This window comes from Pseudopodoces humilis, chromosome 6 (genome assembly GCF_049639895.1).
Source record: "Pseudopodoces humilis isolate 2021_Gansu_Grassland_sample_001 chromosome 6, ASM4963989v1, whole genome shotgun sequence".
Classification (NCBI taxonomy): domain Eukaryota; kingdom Metazoa; phylum Chordata; class Aves; order Passeriformes; family Paridae; genus Pseudopodoces; species Pseudopodoces humilis.
The window spans coordinates 22,060,108-22,080,395 of NC_142205.1; the positions used below are offsets into that span (position 1 = coordinate 22,060,108).

The 20,288-nt window shown below is 39.6% G+C and overlaps 1 protein-coding gene across 3 annotated transcripts in view; it reads left to right on the plus strand.

Moving 5' to 3' along the window:
- The first annotated feature begins 901 nt into the window (after window positions 1-901).
- Window positions 902-20,288, plus strand: part of PGCKA1 (PDCD10 and GCKIII kinases associated 1) — a 41,206-nt gene continuing 21,819 nt past the window's right edge. For 2 of the 3 annotated variants that reach the window (XM_088056892.1, XM_088056891.1), the window contains exon 1: window positions 902-1,025. The gene's annotated coding sequence lies outside the window, so the exon portion shown is untranslated. The remainder of the gene's footprint in view (window positions 1,026-20,288) is intronic. The other variant, XM_088056893.1, reaches the window with a different exon arrangement.

Sequence of the window (20,288 nt, forward strand, 5' to 3'; positions counted from 1 at the left end):
CCTCCTCCCACAGAGAAGGCGAGGATGCAATCCCTCCAAGGCAAGGAGGCAACTGTAAAGCCGGCGTTGTTCAGAGTGAGAACAGCACGCCCACTCAATACAGCAGCCAAACTTCACATAAGTAAAAAAATAAAATTAAAAAAAAAAATATTTATTTATACTACTGAGAAGGCTTTGTTAGCCCTGCTTTGCACCCCCAGCTGCGACAAAGGCAGTTAGGGTGATGCAATCTTAGTGCCAGCTCTTTCCAGGAGGTTTGTTCTACAGCTTCCCGGTACGTGTGTTAAAGATCACACATGACCCAGGTGCCTGCCTAACATGAACCTCTCCTCCTGTACGGGGAAAACTCTCTCAACTGTTTGTGGCAACAGGACATCATTCATATCACTTCTGGAAACACCACACTCAAATCAAAATGACTCCAGGAAGGTCGGCAGCTTTCACAGGTAAATGTGACATGACGCCTGCAAATACACCTTAGAGCTGAATTTCTCTTTAGAGAATCACACAAAACAGTGGGGAATAAATGTCATTGCCAGGCAACATGCAACAGAGGAACTTTCTGCCAAATTCCTCCAGCACTGTTTGTGATATGAGGAGATTTAATTTTAAGAATATGCAAGTGGCAGCATGAATACACTGACAGGTTTGGGCTTTGTTGTGGTGGTTGTGACTGCCCCAGAGGAAAGGAATTATTTGACGCGTGTTCTTCCGCTTCTCCTTTTTTTAACCCTGGCCAGAAAACGGTGAGTTCTATCAGGTTTTTATCCAGCTTGCAGGTAAAGGGTTACAGATTCTAGGAAGTATTAAATGCAAACTTTAAAGGATTTTATTTTCATCTACAGTCACATGATGCCTTAATACCCAATGACACTAACTACAGTGTCTCATTAAGAGGTCATGCAAACTCCCAAGCTAAACAAGGCATTCTTACATATTTAACATTCAAATGCAGAAGCCAAGCTAAGCCATGGAAGATTGTAATCAGGAAAAGCTACGCTTCCTGATCCACACAAAAGCTACAGGTAGGAAAAGTTCTCTTAAACTTGTAACAGTGTGCTTTCTAGAGAAACTGTTTATAGGGCATATTTTGTACTCTCTTTTCTACCTTTCAAAACAGTCTAAGAAGATTATCCTGAAAATATCTGATCTCACTTGTTCCACCTGTTGTAGTCAGGATTGTTTTTACACTCAGAAATACAGTTGGCTCAGTGGAAATCCGAAGCAAACAATTTTTAAGCCAAACCTATTTAAAAAGCAACGTTTTTAAATATCTCTTATTAACTTAAATATCTCTTATTAACTTATCTCTTTGTTATTGAAGTGGTTGAGTTGGCATATGTGGGGTGAAGGAGGAGTTAATATGTCTTTGATGTCTGAAATGAGGGGATTTAGAACTCTTCTAACTTCCTTATGTCGTGAATTGCACATTGTTTCAGTCACAGTAATCCAAGTGTGTTTTAACAGATTTGGCTTCCTCAATGAACTTACATGATTTCTAAATTCCCCTCCTAGAATGTGGTACATTTAAAAATAAAATCTTACAAAAGCAAATGAAAGACAGATGGGAAGTACTAGTGTTCCATAAAAGGAGAATAAAATTGCAAAATATAGACTAAGCTGAAAGTCAGATAAAACCAGTTTATTTTAAATTGAGACTTTAAATTGCATTAAAGCATATCAGTTTTCACATGGAGCAATAAAGTTTCACTGACAATTTCTGGTTATATTGCAGGAGTTAATTTTTTTACTTGCACTGAAGGCTACAGTAGAAGCATTTTTATCACAAAGGTCTTTTTCTTATCACAATTTTCATTAAACTGTAATGGTTTTCAGACAGTGTTCTAAATACTCAATTTTTAAATATCTTTATAGAAATTTAGTTAAAGACTGCATTCTAGAAGATTACAGAATCCAAATTTACTAAAGATCTCTAGTGCATCATAGGATTGCCACATCCCGAGGATTGCTACTGCTCAAAAGCAGCAAGCAGTGTTTATTGTTTTTTTCCTACAATGGTCGGGTGTTGATTGCCAGTAATGTAATTTTTCCTCAGCTCATTCTATAAAAGACATTTCTTTTATTGTTTCCACATAATGATAGGAGATACTAAAAGAAATGGAGAATAATAATACCTGAAGCAACTTGCTTTAGCTAAGCACTCAACATTCTTTGGGGAAAAAAAGGGGGTTGTCATAACCAGTATTTAAGATAAGTTTGAGTCCAAACAGGTTTACCAGTGGCACTTCAAAAATTGTCATTCACTTCCAGGGTGCCCATCTTGAAACATAGTAGGTCTCATGTTGAGGAGGGCTAAGACCTGAGCACAGCCTAGATCAGCCTGAGCCATAAAGTGTCTCTTTATCAAACTCATTGTACCAACGTCCTGAGAGAGTGGCTCCCAACTGTGCCGATGGGAGTGTAGCAATAAACCACTACACTTTAAAAGAACTGCTCTGACTTTACTATAACTGACTATTGAGCCTATATTATTTACAAAAATCTATTCAGAAACTGTTGTAGATAAGGGGCTTATTTACCAAGCTACATTTATATCTCAGGGGAGAGAGAACACCGCAGCTCCCAAGTCAACCCAGCCAACCACAGGCTTTCGCTGAGAGGAGCATTGCACCCAAAACATGAAAAGCAGCCTGCTGTGGCCAGTCCCTTCTAAGAAATGTTTGTACAAGTTATGTGTGTCACAGTAAACCAGCTTAGCACAGTAGTTAAATTGGTTGAATATTAATTACACAAAGTGTTTTTGTGGGGTGGAAGGTACAATGCACACTGAAATTACTCTGTGACCAAAATGACAGTGCCCATTGAATGAGAGGGAGCCTTCCTGAACTCCTTTCCTAAAGAAAGGAATACAAATGAGACACTTGTTGTCAAGCACTCTAGTAGCTCAGATATTTTTTATGCCCACAATTTTAGTCCATAAATTTCTATTGCTCTAATTATTACCTTTTTTTTTCCGGATGAAACAAACCAACCAGTTTTCTTGCTTTGTCACATTAATAAAGAACCAAATATAGAGTTGTTTCACAGTGAAGAAACAAATCAAGTACTTCCTGCTCATAACCAAAAGAAGAGAGAAGTTCTTGGAAAATTAGATAATTGGAAACCTAAGGGAGAATTTTCCTCTACAATTCTGGGGAAAGCCAAGCAAATATAAAAATCAAAACACTATCAGAAGTTAAGAATAATTTTTTGTTGCAGTAGTGTCACAGCGCAGCTGGTCTGGACTGGACAGGGTGGGTCTAGACATAACACGGATCTGGTCTAGGCATAACACAAATCTAATTTAGCTAGCCTAATTCCTGCCTGAACCACTGCACACCACTGGCCAGGACACTGGGCAGGGAGAGAAGTATCAGCCAATGGCTGTCTAGCCTGGGAAATCTGAACCGAGTATTTAAGTGAGCTCAGAAAAATAATGAGGCTGTCTGCCTCATGAGCACCTGGAGCATGAGTCGTGGTTCTTTGTCTCCCCAACTACGACCTTCACATCACAGTTTTTCTTTACCCCAAAGCTAAGACAAGCGTTGATCAAAAGACAAGCCAGATCTTCCAGTTTCCAGATCTCAGGGAATTTGTACCACATTTAAAACTAATACTGAAAATAAACCCGATGATTTTTGCACAGCTCTAGGAAGGTGGGAAGATAGAGCAAGTGAAGGGAATTGTGACTTCCTTCCTTGGAAAGCCTGTTTAAAAGTGGTTCACTATGCAAGGCAAACATCTGTGAGTGTTGAGGCCCTTCTCTAACCACACTACTGTTTGTACCCGACCTCAAGTATTTGCTCTCGAGAAGTATTTGCTCTCAGACTTTGCGGAATGAAAGCTAAGGAAAGCCTTTCTTCACATCCTTCAGGAAGGGATGGTCTTTTGCTGTGTTTGCACTGTATCCAGTTAAACATGGCCTCAGCATTGTCTACGTCTTTCACTGATACTGTCTCACAAAGGACAGGGGTGGGGGAAACACTCAACCCACTGAAACATGATGAAATGTAATCAGGAAATAAATATTTGTTTGAAATTTATAATTTCTCCTTCAGACACTGTCTTTCTGAGGATTATATATGATCACCTGTCAGCAGACTATGCCCAAGCTTTCCACACAACAGTCATGGTGGGAAGGGCACGGCTAACTAGAGCAGGTGGCCAAATCCCACCACTCCTTAACCAGGAGCACCTCATTTAGCACCTGATCATGCTGGAGATCCAATGTCAAAACTTCATGCCTGAGCAATGATGCATGAAAATTGTTGGTTTTTGCTGACCTACAGAAGAGTGCTGGCAAGCAGGATGTATTGTTAAGGAGAATAGGTATAAAACATACTGTAGTTGTACTTATTGAAAGTTTGATATCAAAATAGACAAAATAAATGAGTTACTGTAGAAAGGTCAAAAGGAATTGTTGGAAAGGGAAAAAAAAAGGCAACAATTTTCCTGTGAGTTGTTCTCTGGGTCACTTTCACTTAGACATACAGAGGAACATTAAAATTTTATTAAGAACAGAATACATTGTGTGGAGACCAAAAATTTAATCATTTAAAGCAGGAGGCAGGGGGGAAAAAAGGTCCAAGTTGGTTTTTTTTCTGTGTGACTTTTGTTTTCTGTCTGCCATTTTTATACAAGTTTACTTAACTCCCTTTTTTTTTTTTCACTTTTATCACTGATGTTTGCTGCAAAGGCACAGATGCTTTCTGGTTAGAAAAATATTTCTGGTTGAATATTCTATTACTAATTCACACAAGTTACTTTTCCATTTAGGATAACAAGACTTCTCCTTGAGGCTTACTTTTTTCAGCCAGCTTGACCTGGCTCAACTTTGCATCAATTCTAGCTTTTTAATATAGTTATGTTTTTCTATTAAAGAGCAGTTAGTTGTATGATATGATGTAAACAAGGTCCAATGCCTTGCTATTGCAGGCAATCTGCTATTCTGAAGGAGCTGAATGCCAAGCACAAGTGTACCCCATGTCAAGAAAAATGCACACCCAATGACTGAAAACCCTTTCAGCATGAAGTCCACCCTGAGAACTCTTCTCACTGATTCCAGTGAGAATAGTATCAAATTCAGTGTGAGGACACTGCCAACAGGGGACAGGAGAAAATAAATAGCCTGATGCAAGTGGTGCCCAGGACAGTGCTGCCAGCAGAAACAACATGGTAGCAGTACAGGTTTTCTTGTGCTGGACAGAAGTTCTTCAGACCATAACAAAACAGATTATTTCACATCTGCCCAATCTGCCATGCTCAGAGCAGGTGCATCTGGATGTTAAGGCACTTTTCCAGGCAGGTTAGTATTGATGTCCTCTTACACTCTGATGCAGGGTATCTGACAGCAGCTTTCAGGCAGGAGAGGTATGGAGTGACTCAAATGAGCCATGTGGAGCCACATGTCCACAGTCCTGAGGGCCCACCAGATTGCAGCTCTGTTCCTCCCCTGACTACCTAACCTCCCCACTAAATTTATTGCAATGACTGTATGTGTTGACTGGACTGTATTTCCTACACTGACTTCCCCCTTCAACCCACAGCCACTTTGAAATCCTGTTTTATCACCAGTAGACTTGGGAGTGCCCAGTTTTATATACCTTATTAAGCACCTGAGCTCTGTGCAACAGCCTAGGATGCAGAAACACCAGCTACTCTGGCACAGCCACCCAGCAATTTCCTCCTCTCCATTCTGAGCTGTGTGCTCTGTCCCACAGCTGAGCTGGGGCAGAACCCCCCCGAACAGGACCCAGCCCCACCGTGCTGGGGCAGCTCCCAGTCCTGGGTCTGCAGTCTGCAGCCAACCCAGGCTCCCTTGCCAGCTGCTCCACTTGCCCAGCCAGTGAATCCACACTGTCCTACTGCAGCACAGGCAGATTATTACTTCTGAAAAAAGTGTTTTTCACTCTTCCTTTCTTATGGCAAGCAAGCTTGATAGCAATCTCATTGACATGACTTTAACACTACACATTTCCATGGAGCTATTTGTCTCATCTACTTCTGATCTACTCATAGTAAAAGAAGCCTAAGTCTCAGGCTAATTCATGCTTTTGAAGTAAATTGGCAGTCTTGTTCACTTACAGCTCAGTGGAAAAACACGCAGCTACTGTCAGCTGTCAGGAACCTGAATCAAGCTTTGTTAAGGCCTCCTCTGTCTCTATTTTTGGTTTGGGTGTGGCATGGAAAAAACAATATTTACCATCTCAGTAGCTGTGCCCTTTGTGTATTTGTTTTTATATTCCCTTTCCCCATGTGAATTTAGCAGATGTTGCATGGCTGAATTTTGTTGTCAGAGTACGTGCATGTCTCCACTGAGCATTGGTAGTGAATAGGCAATGTCTGCACAGAAAAGATAATACAGATTCAGCTGCCAGGCACCATTTCAGGGGCAAATGTAGATAGAGGGATAAACACCAAGAATACAATAAGATTTAATTTTCAGTGTAAATTAAATAAAAACTACAGCCATCAGCCCTGAATGGAAGGCTACCAGGGGCCTGAGGAGCCACCACCATGTACCATGTCCAATTTTTGTCCTTATAATCTCTTTTTAAATTAAAATCACTTGGGAGTATTTTCCATTGCTTTGGATGAATGCACACAGATTGCTACAAGGCTAGTTCATATCTACCACTATACATTAAAAACTAATGGTCAGTGCAATTATCCCATTAATTACCTTCTGCAAAAACATTTCTATTCCCTTTTTGTTTATATAGAGTAAAAACATAGGGATTTGCTAGGGTACAGATGATCAAAAAAACTCAAAGACCATTTAAGAAAACAGAGGAAAGCCAAGGGCAAAAAGCTAGATGCTAGGGAAAGGTCAGCTTGTTGTTTCCACATCCAATTACCAGCACACAGTATCCATCAAAATACAGCCTCAGCTTTCTTTCCTTTCCCTGCCATCCTTCCACAATAAAGCTTTACAGAAGACCACAGAAGCACCACAGAAATCAGGACTTTCCTCCTGCAGAGTGAAAGAGAAATAGTTTGTCCCAGAGCACATAGCTACCCAGATTTTCCTCGTGGGGGAAAGCCAGATTTGAGAAGCAAGGAGGTAAATCAGCCCCCATCTCTGGGAAGGAGGCAGAGTTTGAATCCAAGTCTCCCAAATGCCCTTAGAGCCAAATCTGCCTCTAGAGACTAACACTCTTTAAAAATCCAACCCAGTGACTTTCTCATCACAGGGAAATATGTCAGACTGACCAATAAATAAAGTTCCAACATAAGCAGCAGATATTTGCTTTATGACAGTGTGACCTGAGACACACCGTTTCTAGTCCCTGGAACAAGGAGTTCTGCTGGAAATGTCAGCCTGGTGTTAGCATACAGCATTACAGCATCACAAACAAATCCACACTCCAGCAAATTAGACCTGATAGTGCAACCTTCATTGATAATTTTGATGAATATACACCATACTTTTGCACAGGATTAAAGAAAGAAAAAAAAAATTACTAAGCTGTCTTGATGCCAGACAAACTAAGTCTTTTAAGGCAATGAATCCTTTCCTATAGTTTTTAAGTATTGTTCTACTGAGAGACTAAAAAAGGTTGCAAATGCAATCAAGATCAACAATTCAATAATACTACAGAAATGCAGCTGTATTTCACTGCTATCTCACCATTATCACATTTTAGCAACATTTGGACCTTTTTGATGCAGTGGTCAATACTTCAGATCTACCTTCTTCTGAGAAATAGTTATTGTATTTGCAACGTAAAAGCTCTTTGCTCTTGTTCATGAAATTGTTGTGTCTAATCATTCCCTTAGCCACCCATCATCACTCAATGTTTGTGAAGGAAATTGGTTTAAAATAACCAAATAAAAAAGTTCACCTGCACTCTAAAGAGCTCTAGATTAAATTATCTCTATGCTTTACACTTTAATCTAAGTGCTGTATTTAAAAGAAAGAAAAACCCTTTGAATCAAAAAGAACTCATGTAAGAGAAAAAGTCATAGTACATAAAGAGGCCTTTATTAAAGTATTGTATCAGAGTCATTGCTTGAAAAATTTGAGTGTGATTTATAATTGCTTTGAGTATTTTTCTGTTTTAAAAGGTTTGTGATCCATTTTCACAGTCTTCTGTAACTATGCTTTTCTACTCTCTGCTGACCAATCTTTATGTGAAATGTTCAGGAACAACAAGGTTTAAAACAGTGTCCTGGTATGTTTCCCACACTTGTTATGTAAAAGCAGCATTGTGTAGAAGCATCTTGAGCGGTGAAACTGGGGGAAAAGACACACTCCACCCCACCATCACCCCCCAAAAAAGGGCTGAAGGAAAAACAAATGTTTTAGTATCTTTCAGGCTATGTCTGATATGAGAGAAGACAGATAAAATCTGATAAGGAAGCTGATTGACATGGCTTATATTGTTTTAGAAGGATTCCTAATTTTAGTGCACATATTTGATCCTTCTCAAACACTCCCCACGGGTGTCTAGGTCTAAGCAGTTCTAGATTATAGGCTGCAAGATTGTCTCAGAAATAACTCCCTGAGCCAGGCACATGCCTGCCTTACCATTCACTGAAATACCTGATTATAAACATGCCAGGCATTTATATGAGCTCTGGACCACCAGTACCTGACATAATTAACAATATTATTGTTTTGCTCACAGAATAAACTAAGTATGTTCCCACAACATGTAAAATTCTTCTGATGAGAAAAGCATCTTCTCCAGGTGCCACAATGAAAGCCATATTGCTTATCTGGATTTCATGTTATGATCCAATTAAAAAGCAACAAGAATAAGGAATAATGAAGAAAGTGATAATTTTTTTTTTGTCACTGGTTTCATGCAGGACAACTTGGTGAGGTATTTTTTTTTTTAAATGAGCAAAATCAAATTTTTCTTTCAAACCTGACTCTTCTGTACCAAGTACACTGTTCTACAGGTTTTATTTTGACTTCTTAAAATCCATTCTTCTGTGTATGCCTTAGCCTAAACATTGTTCCCCATGCACAGCTGTCTGATTCTCAGACCTCCTAGGAGCTATGAATTTGGGCAGGTGGCCAAGCTGTTAATTCATCATCTTCTGTTTCAGTCTTGCCAGGAAAACATAGGTTTTGTCTGAACAATGAATTTATAGCATGTGCTTTGTGGGTCATACCTACTCCTTTGTGTAGGGCTCACTTTGAGCTAGCAGTAACAAACCAAGGGTGTAACTCTGCAAACTCAAGCTATTTATAAACAGGGTTTCAGTATCTTTTCCTTCTGTTTGCATTCCAATTTGAAAATCCAGTTGTAACTTGAAATCCAACAGCCACAGAAAATACAATTTTTTCCTCTATCCTTTAGTCATCTTTTCTTTGAAATGGTGAAACCAACATTGTCTCTTTTTCTTTGTGGGTTCTATTTGCCCTTCAAGAAGTTAAAGTTTCATCTTTCCCCCACAATCTGTTGATTCCTTAGCTTGTTAAGCTGCCAAATAAATTAAAATTGCCTTTGTCAAACAATTATGATGTTTGTAAACCATTGATTCTTATTTTCTGAAATTATTTTCCATTCTCTGTATCATTCTAGCTTGATGCAAAAAAGGCAAATGTGCAAAAAAAAAAGCTTCATAAGGCCAGTATTTGAGATGAGTCCCAGAAGCATGGCTTATTGCAATCCTGTGGTTTGCACTCCTGTAACAGCTGCACTAAATGAGTATTTGTTAGCATAAACTAAACCTGAGTGAATTTCTAGAGAGTACATTTAGGACAAATAATCCAGCAGTGGTATGCTCTGTGCTTGTATTGTTCAGTATCATGCCATGAAAGAGCCTAGATTTGTATGTTCTGCTCTTGACATGAAATAAAGTTAATCATAGACTGAGATTTCTTTGTTCAGTACAACAGACTTTTTTCTGGCCTGTGAAAGTCTAGTTTATCTCACATTCCTACAGCCTGCAATATTACTCTGTCCACAGAACCCACTGTGCAGTGTTAACACGGTTGAACAGCTTACCTAGATACTGGCACAAATTCTCTAACCCAAGGACTGAGTCCACCAAGTGCCTCCTGTTTTCTAGATTTGGCCTTCTGTTTCCCAGCCTGTACAAGTCTACTGCTACCCTGCAGGATTTGTTCTTTATTCAGGTTGTTTTGGTTTTCCTCATCTCCATGACATTCCCAGTAAGGAGCATAATACACTAAAAAAAAGCCTTTTGTGCTCCATACAGAGTTTCCTGAGTAACGTTCTGGAAATGAAAGTTTACTGTAAATGAAACTACATGAATAAATACACTACTGCTCAGGAAAAGTAATTTTCATTCTCCCAGACAAAATGGAAAGGTTAACTCCATCAAGGCCTTCAGATACTGGAGTCCTTCATCCCCAAAACATTCTCTTCACACAGCTTTTGCAGCTTCTTTGACAGAAGGAAAATTAACTTTAAATTGGCAAAGACCCTGTGCACTATGCCAGGAAAATCCCACACAATTTGAAATTAATCAATAGCACAGAAACCCCCTCCCACCTACCACATGGAGCCCAGTCTTCAAAAATCTGCAGCCTCTTTCTAGGGTGGTATTTGAAAAAAGCATGTTTGCAGAACCATCTTCACCCTCCTCCCATGCCACCTTCCCACAAAGAGAGACCTTTTGGTACTTTCCACCCATGGGAAAAATAACACACCTATGCGGAAAACAAAGGCTAGAAATGCCTGATTTGAGAAAAATCTCCTTACTGAGCCAATTCACTTCTCTCAGACTGTGAAACAATGTATTTCTAGTCCAGCAAAATACAGCACAAATATGATTTACCCTTCATGTCAATAAACCTTCTTGAAAGACCTGGTAAGAAATGCTTGCCTGAAACAAAGCCTGAGCTCTTTCTACTTTTTCCAAGCACTTCCTTTGCTTTCCAGGAGGCCTGAAGATCTCCTTATGGAAGCAAGATTGCAATTGATTACCACAAAGCTTTCCATGAATGGCCTTTTTGAAGCACCCAGCTGAGACACCTGGAAGACTCCAAGGTGTTTGTTACTCCTAGTGTACAATTACCCAGCTCCTGTTATACTTCAGGGTTTTGCCCCCTCCCTCCCTGCAGGATTTCCCCATGCAAGGAGGCTACAGGTGCCTTGTCTCTGAGCTACTATCAGGGGTTTGCAGCATTTCCTTGTTGGTGCTACAGCAGCACCTACAAGCAGCACAAGGGATAAAGGCCTTGCTACTTTGGCTGTCCCAGAGACACCTAGTAACACACACCCTATTTAAACATTTATACATTACCTAGACTGGTCCAGACTGGATCCAGGCTTCCGGCACATCCTTACTTTAGGGAGAATAAGGAGGCACAACCCAATCCCACCTTGCTTATTATTAAATACATTATCCCTGAGAAATAAATGCTCTGGGTTTTAATCCCTTGGGGTTTAAGAGGCACATAATTGCAGGTACCTGAAATCCCAAATAATGGGTGTCATCAGAAGGCTATTGCACAACCTGTGGTGACCACTGCCTCATGTGGCTTTGGCAGCAGTGGGTTCCGGTGTCTGCAGTGGGCATGAGGTGGCTCAGAGATCACCCAGAGCAGCAGGGACTCTCCACAGTCAAGGAAACACAGGTTTGTGAACTTAAAGTTGCTCTGGATAATGCAGCTGTCAAGCTGCCTTGCTCAGACAGAAGGGATCTACCAGTAGCATGCTGCTGTCAAGCCCAGTAACAGGACTTAAGACAACTAAACAGATTTTGCTAGGCAGTGTCTCATGCATTTAAAAAACCCTAACATCCCATACAGCCAGGCAGGGAATTGTGAATTGCTTTGCCATGGAATGGCACTTGACTACAGCTGGAGCTGGACCAAAGCTGTGTGCCATGGACCACTCCTGTAGTGCACCCACAACTAGAACAATAGCAGGCAGTGGCAGCAGAGCCAGACTGCTGGGAGTTAGTCAGGCCTGTTAATCACAAAGCTGTCCTCCCCAATCATTGCTCCACCCAAAACACACAGCTAATTTTCCTCATATTAATGTTTGCCACCTGTTTCCCTCTTCTTGGGCTTTGCCTATGGAGACATCTTTTCCCAAGTTTCCACACTTTTTTCCCATTTGAAAAACTTTCTACTATCTGGAAAGGTAATAAATGAAACAAAAAAAAACAACCAAAAAACAAACAACAGATCTTTCAATATAGCTTGAACTAGCCAAGCTTTGTTCCTTTTGTACAGCATCACATGCAGAGTGTTCCTTTCCAGAGGTAACACTAGTGAAGGGTTTTCTGTTTCCTCTCCCAGTTCAGGCTTTAGCAGTGCTGGTGTTTTTGACACAGCAAGTGTTAAACAGCACAAGTTGTGTTAACAGACAAATGCAGGTATTGCAAGTGAAGCCACAGGCTTGTTTCAAAAACTCTCATGTTGGCTATTAAATACCACCTGAATAAGGAACTGACCAACACAACTTTTATTACAGGAAGAAAGGAGGAAATCAGCAGAGAGCTGTCTCTGCCTCACCTCTGGGGAAAACCACTTCTCCCTATTGCCATGGGCCACTTCAGTGCTGCACTCAGAGCCAGGGGGACACTTTAGAGACACCCTCAGCTCCAGCTGTCTTAGGGCAATGCAATGGTTTTTGCAGGTCTCAAGGCGTCTGACCACAGTCTCTCAACTTACAAACTTGGGGTAAACTCTAGCCACAGCAGACTCGTGGTTTTTTCAGCACTTTTGTTCATTGTGAAGCTTTAAATTAACTTTTTCCCTTTAAATACATACTGCAGAAGGAATAGATGAGAAGAGGGCTGACTCCTAGCAGCAGTTCAGCATCACAGAAACTTAATTGTGACAGGAAACTTCACAGCAAGTCACTCCTAAGTCACTTTTGAAAGAACATTTTGCTACAGAGAAAATAAAAACATACAGCTTGATACAATTAAAGGATTTCAGGAGGTAATATGCCAGATAGCACAGTGTGAAAAGGCCTTCTTTCCTGTAAAGGTCAAAAGTATTTTATTCCTTCAGACCCCTTCCTCACCCCAACACAATGAGATGTGTAGACTGAAACTTGATCAGATAGCAGAAGGGTTAGGAGAGCACTGACTACATTTCTATGCAGATTTGCCTGTCTATTCTAGCTGAAATGAATTCTGATATCTTTTTGACATGAACAAGGCAGGATTTGATAGACTCCAGTAGCTTTCTGGGTCTCCATTAGAAAGTCAACCACTTTCCTGTCTCTTCACCATCTCATCTTTCCAGCACTGTGATCCAAGCTGGGATGGCAGCCCAGTTCTCTGGATATCAAACTGGGAAGGAGCACAAAAGCTCTGTTCTGATATTTTTTCCAGGGGCCCAAGAACCTCAAGGCTCTCTTAAATAGGTAAGGACCATCACAAGGATCATGCTATAAAGGGGAAATACTCTTTTCACAAAGAATTTTAAAAAGAAACCACAAGAAAATTGCCTTTTCTCAACCAGAACAAAGCTACATCTTTGTTGCTTCTGTAAATCAGACTTACCTTTCCTTACTCATCCTTATTAACACATGCTATTTGAAAAAAAATATACAATAAATAGGAATGCCTCCAGATGTCAAAATCTGGGCAGTGTATACAGTAAATCACTACAACAAAAGATGTAGAACACTGCAAGGGACAGCACAGACCCTTACAGGCTCCAATCCCTGGTCCACACAAGCATCCCTGTCAGAGGAAACTGAGAGAGTCTCAACAGCTGAGAGGAAAAAGAAGTTCTTACTGGAGGTATTATTTATTCTTAGTTCCCATAAATCACTTAAGCCCTCAGTTAAATGTGATTTGTAAAAGAGAAATCCTGCATCATTATTTGCTTTGGGATGCATAATTGAATTCCAGGATTTTAACGGATTTTAACATTAAAAAATAGGTTTTGTCAAAGCTGAGGAAACGTCTATTGAAAGAATGAAATCATAATACTGAAAGACCGGTACCAGACATCCGTAACTGCATTGCAGAAAAAGGATGTCTTTGCTAGACTTATCTATCCTCAGTGACTTCAAAATTTTGATAAAGTTCATTCAAGATGTGATACATATAATTTTTGAATGTAAAATCAAAAAAATATTGAGTAACAACTTTCAATTAATAAAAATTTTTGCATTGCATTTTCTGCTTCAAATCTCTGGACTACATACAAATCACACCAGTTACTAAGTTAAAACTACAACAGAGAAATAAATATCTGAATTTCAGACCTTCTTTAGATATGAAGTGAACAAAAACTGAAAAGAGGGAGGATGTCTTTCACCTTTAAAACTATCCCTTTGGTTTCAATCCTTCATGTGCATATTGCAAGTAAATGCCAACACCTGCCAAGGAAGGCAGTCCCACACCAGCACATGGCAGGGGTCTCTTGGCAAGGGAAATGTGGCAACCCAGCCTGTATTAAATGCCACAGCAGCATTGCTTCGGCTGCAAAACCATTGCCAAAGCACCTTGTGGAAAGACCAATGTGTACCACTCACTGCTCTAAAAAAAAAGGATGGTGTTGCACCAGCATAGTTAAACTGAAGCAATTCTGTACAAAAGAATGATGCACTGGTTTAAATCTGGATTATTTATTAGTTTATTTTTGCTGCTCAGCAGTGCCATTTCTATGGCCAAATTAAGCTTCAGGCTTAAACAGTTGCTTGGATTATCTGTATCATAGGATTAGCAATTTTAAATTATGGAATGGGTTGCAAGAAAAAGTAATTTCATGTTTTGAAAATAACTTTTATTTATTTCAAAGGCTTGGAACCTAGAACCATCACTCCATAATCTTATTCAAATTTTGATGTTGTCAATGCATTTTAAATCGGCATTTAATTAGGTAAAATAAAGAAAGCAAAAGCTGCTGAAGAAAGCCCAGTAAGAATTTCTATTTCTAGATAAAGCTGCTTTAAATGCATAACCAATTCTGCTAACTGTGGGATGTGATGCACACGACTGAGTTTATAGGTGTTTTGTGAGAGCTTGTGCTGCTTAGTGTGTCACTGTGAGCAGTCAGCACAAAGACATTTATATAAATATAGAAGAGTGGGCCTATAATCTCTACTCCTAATTGAGAAACTATATATATATATTGCATAAGTCACACCCAGTAGCATTTGCCCTGGGCTGCAACAAAGCTTTCCTTTTAAAAATTTTCATCTGCCCAAATCAAAAAAGTCTTTTAGCTCATATGAACATACAAACTAGGCAAGCTTTAGGGAACATTTCCTGTATTTAAACTCTGTCAATTAACAGTGCTGGACCCAAATCCCTTTCAAGCCATAACATGATTTTAAGAAAGCTAAATTGTATCAGTGTGGAAATCTGTAGCAGAAAGAGAAGACATAAAAATTAGGTCAGTTTAATTGAATTGCAGTAGCTTGTCTGAAAAACACCTTTGCTATCCACTTTGAAAAGGCATTAGAGACCACATTAGGGAGCTGTTTTCATTTTGAAAATCTTCTTCACTACTGCCTGCTTTCCTGAAATAACTTTCAAAATCTCCATCTTTGCTTAGAGGACTCACTGCTGATGCCTCCTCCTGAGCTTTAATTTGTCTGGAGGATGAAAATAATGCCAACATTAAAGCTAGAAACTTCAAATGGACAAGGAGAAGCTAGCTTCAGCAGGATTTTGTGTGCCTTTTTTGCCCTTATGTGAACATTAAATTTTAACAAAAAACTCCTATGTTTCTCACCCAGAGGAGGTGCCCCACCACAGTCTGGTCTATGCACACACAGAAAGCAGGAGAATATTGCCTACTTTGGCAATGGGGTTTTCTGGTCTTTGGGTACAGCTTTCCATCTCCCACATACATGTTGGGGAACTTCAGGAAAAGCAGTAAGCATTGAGGAAGCCTCATATTAACACTTGACCTCACTGACACCTGCTCCAGTCCTGGCTCTCCAGGACTGTGCTCCTGCTGCTCTGATGCAGACACCAGGAAGACACCAGCCAGACTCCCCTGGATTGCAACCCCCATGCCACCCCATAGATGTGACAGGAGTGTTCACACTGTGGGTGCAAGAATTGCAAACAATAAACCAAATATATGTGTCATTTTTAGCAAGGGTTGATTATACTGATTACTGATGTAAGATGAGCTACCTAAATGTATATCAACTATAGGATAAGGGCACACCCATTCATTCTACTCTTCATCAGTGGAACAGTTTCAGTATCATAACTCTGAAGCAGGACAAAACCTGGTTCCACCCTCTAAAGAAAAACTCATTCTCAAAAGGAAGATGCACTCTACCAAAAGCAGGAGGAAGAAGCAGCAGCCACTGCAATTCACTTGATTGAGGAGAACCTGCTCCCAGGGCTGTGTTTCCTAGCACTGAGGATTAAAAATGTCATCTGAAGCACCTCAGTTTCACATTGGCTCATTCTTTAATTGTGTCAGTATAATATTCACACAATTACAAATTATAATGAACAAGTTTCACTCTGAAATCTGAGCCCTAAAGGCTACATATGTTATCCAAATATATAACCAAATGCTAAGCACATTGGGATTCTTTCAACCACAAATTTAAATAACTACAATTATTCCTAATGTTGCAATAGAAGCACCAGGTTCAACTAATTATAGCTCAGACTGTTTTTCTACTACATCTCTGGAAAAGAAATACCATTTTTTAAAGTCACCCAATTTTCACAGCCTTAAGCAAAAGACTTCAGCTAAATTTCTTACCTCTATTAGCACAATCTTTACTATTAAGCCATTTGTGTAAGTTAGTTTTTGACTGACTCTCTAATCTTCTGATTGTCAGAATTATAGACATAATGTGTTTTCCTCAAGGGATTTTTCTACTAACAGAATCAGTCTGCAAACTTCTCACTGTCTAAATTATAGCCCATGATTTAATATGATCCATTTCCACATCCTCAAAAACATGAGAGGAAGATCCTATTTCTAGAGGTGGCTCCCCATGGCTCTTTGCCAACAAAAGTGCTTTTGACAGTGAATTACACTATTCAGAAACCTTACTAATTTTTGTACCTAAATTAGACGTTGCTTTGTCACCACTACCTGAAAACAGTCAGAGACTGGGAGATGCCTGGGTGTCTGAGAATACTGTTCACAGAAACAGGCCCTGAACAAGATATCTGCAACCCAGATAAAAGCTGGCAAGAGTATCTAATCATATAGATATATTTGCATCAGGTAGTACATGCCACATCAAACAGTTTTAATGAAAAAGGCAGTGGAAAGAGACATCTACAGCACACATATCTCCCCTTCCCCTACACCAGAAAATACATGATTTGTCCTAAGAATACAGACAACACAAGTTCCTCAGTAAGGGCAAGCAAAGAGAAGATTCACAGCAGGTCTGCATTGAGGGCCTGCAGGGAACAGAGCATCAGGAAACATGAAGCTATCTTTGGCTCTGCCCAGCTGCAAGTCACCTCTTACTGCTTGGTGACACCAGAGCACTACAGTCAGACACTGATATTCAGAGTTTTCCCCTACAGCACAAAGGCTGAAAGAAGCCTTTCCCCCAGTGCATGCCCAGAAAGCTCCTGGCACAATGTAGAGACAGGCAAGATAAGCTCAGTTGGACAGAGCATGGTGCTAATACTGCCATGGTTCTGGGCTCAATCCCTGTATGGGCCATTCACTTAAAAGATGGACTGAATGAACCTTGTGGAACCCTTTTGCAGAATATTCCATGATTCTGTGAACAGGTAAACTCAGGATATGATTTTGGATAAAGTCTTGCCTTTAATTTGTCAGAGGCTTCAGCAATCAAGTAATAAAACAATACAGAGCCAAGTTTAATGCTCAAGTACAAGTGATTCACAGTCCATCCTCACCAAGCTTAACGACCAAACAAGCTTCTTCCCCTTGAAGGAAGGCCCACTGCCACAGAGAAGACACAGCAGAACACACAGCAATGATGGCTAAAGAGCAGTAAATTACAGTTCATATGAATGTATGCTGCAAGCCTAGGTAAAAAGAAGTGGAAAAAATGCAGCCTCTTCTACATTCCCTATACTGAAAATAGCCTTATCCAGTAATGCAGATGGGATGATGATTTACTTTTCCAAACACCCCTACATAAGACCTCAAAGTGTGCAAAATGGTCCTTACACAAAGTTGTGTTTGATGAAATCAGGATGATGAATTTTTTATGTTATAAAATGCTTTCAGATATAGCTGTAATAATAATTTTTAAAAATATCAAAGTCTTCAATTGACCATTTTATATATAGAAGAGAAAGGTAAACTATTTATTCTGCAGTTAGATGAAAAATGTTCTCTTATAACAAACACAAAGACTAGTTGCTCAGTGCTTGGCATTCTTTTTGAATATTTCCCAGAATTACTGGTGTCAGTGTTTGGCCAGTGCAGCCATAGGTGTGTTTCAATATTTAAATGTAGAAAAGAAGAAGCATTTTTTTAACTTATATTTGTCATGGATATTTTTGGCATCAATTTCTAAAAAACAAGTATCATGGATCTTGTCAGGATATAAGCATCATAGGGAAAGGAAGAGAGATTTGAGGATTTTGCCAGATTAAAATGTTCAGTGCCTTTCGTTCCTAACACTTACTCCAAATCTTAACTTCCAGGTAAATATTCATAAATGCATTCACCACAGGCCTAGAAATGTTGTTCTGAATTTTAGTTCAGAACTGAATTTCAGTTCTCTTTGAAGCCCCAGAAATGTCCTTTCCTACAAGACTATCTAAGCAACAACAAAAACAAGAAAATAGGAAGAACTGATATTTTTAGTACATCACATGGTTCAAGCAATCATAGGAGGGTGAATGCCATTGTGCACCTATAATTTACAGAATGCTTTCTCACTTGTTGGTGACATGGGGCATATAGAGCATATAAAGCAACATTCAACCATTTTTTCAGTATTTTCAAGTTTATTTCAGTATTTGAATAAAGAATCCCTATTTTCCAATTTACTTGGAGATTATCTCCACATCTCAGACATCCACGCTAACCTAAAGTCCCATCCATATAGAGGAGCTCAAATAATGTTCTGAATAACTCACTCTTATTAAAAAAAAAGCCACATTTATTAGTACACATTTTTTCAAGTCCTCTAGCTGTCTAGACAATGAAATCCTACACTTTGCCTACTAAAGGGAAAGTGTAACCATCTTGTTACATAACAACATAAATAAAGGGGAACATTCAGTCAGGACAAAAGAGAAACTAGCCCAGGAGCAAACAAAATTCTTCCTCCAGCATAATAAATCTGGGCAATTGCCATCCATAAATTTATTACCAAAGGAAAGGGTATCATGAGTTTCCACAGAAAAAAACCTAAACATTATCCAGCATCACAACAGTGAACATGACAAAACCAAATTTAACAAGTCAAATGTTCAAGGAGAATGTAAGTTTTCAGACACAAGAGACTTAAAGCCATGTTTGATGTGATGTAAATGCTATGTAATTCCAGCTCCCCATAATACCAAGGGTGTTTGCACAATTCCTTCTGAGGTACCTGGTGCTGACGACAGCACTGAACGGGGGTCTGATCCAGCCCGACAGTTTCTGTGTCTCTTCACACTTAATAAGATAGAACTTAAAATACAATAAAAACCAAACAATGCAGAGACAGTCCTGGTGATCCACTGCAGACAGGTTTTTTTTAAAAAAATATTTTCCTTTTTTTTTTTTAACCAGAGTGGCAGAATAAATCTACTTGGTATTTTTTTCATTTTATAATTAAATTCCCAATCATGTAAAACAGACAAACCCACTCTTTTTGTTTTCCCCTGGAGTTTTCTGTAGCAGTCATTACTAATGCCTTTGTTAAGCAGAAGTTGGCCGGAACCAAGAAAACAGGAGCTAACCTGCTGCTCCTCTGATCCGCATGTCCAAAGAACAAGGATTTGTTGTGGTCATTGCTTTGTCACCTGCCTGAGGCATTCAACTGTATCTAGCACAATGATGCTGGAAAGCATTCAGGAGTAAATACACAATAACATTTGTGTGTTTACAGCATCTGTGAAAGGTGTGGGTAGGGCGATTGCTCTACTGTGTGTTTCCAGAGCAAGTCAAACCCATTAATTAAATTCATGCTCTTGTCCTGCCTCAAAAATAAAAACAGAGATGATTTATGGGCACTGACAGCTTCAAGAACCGGTTTTGCTCACTCCTTATAGTTAATTAATTTTGAAACATCTGGATAGGCTGATTTCTCAGCTTCTGAACATACAAAAGGCTTCACATCCTCAGTTTCTACAAATGTATAAAAATACCCGTTCCACGCAGAGAACTGTCTGTCATGGTTTCTCAGTGCTGGCTGAATAATGTCTACTGAAACTGTGTACCTCAACATCCCTGTTGCCTGCTCAGGCAACTTGTAGGATAA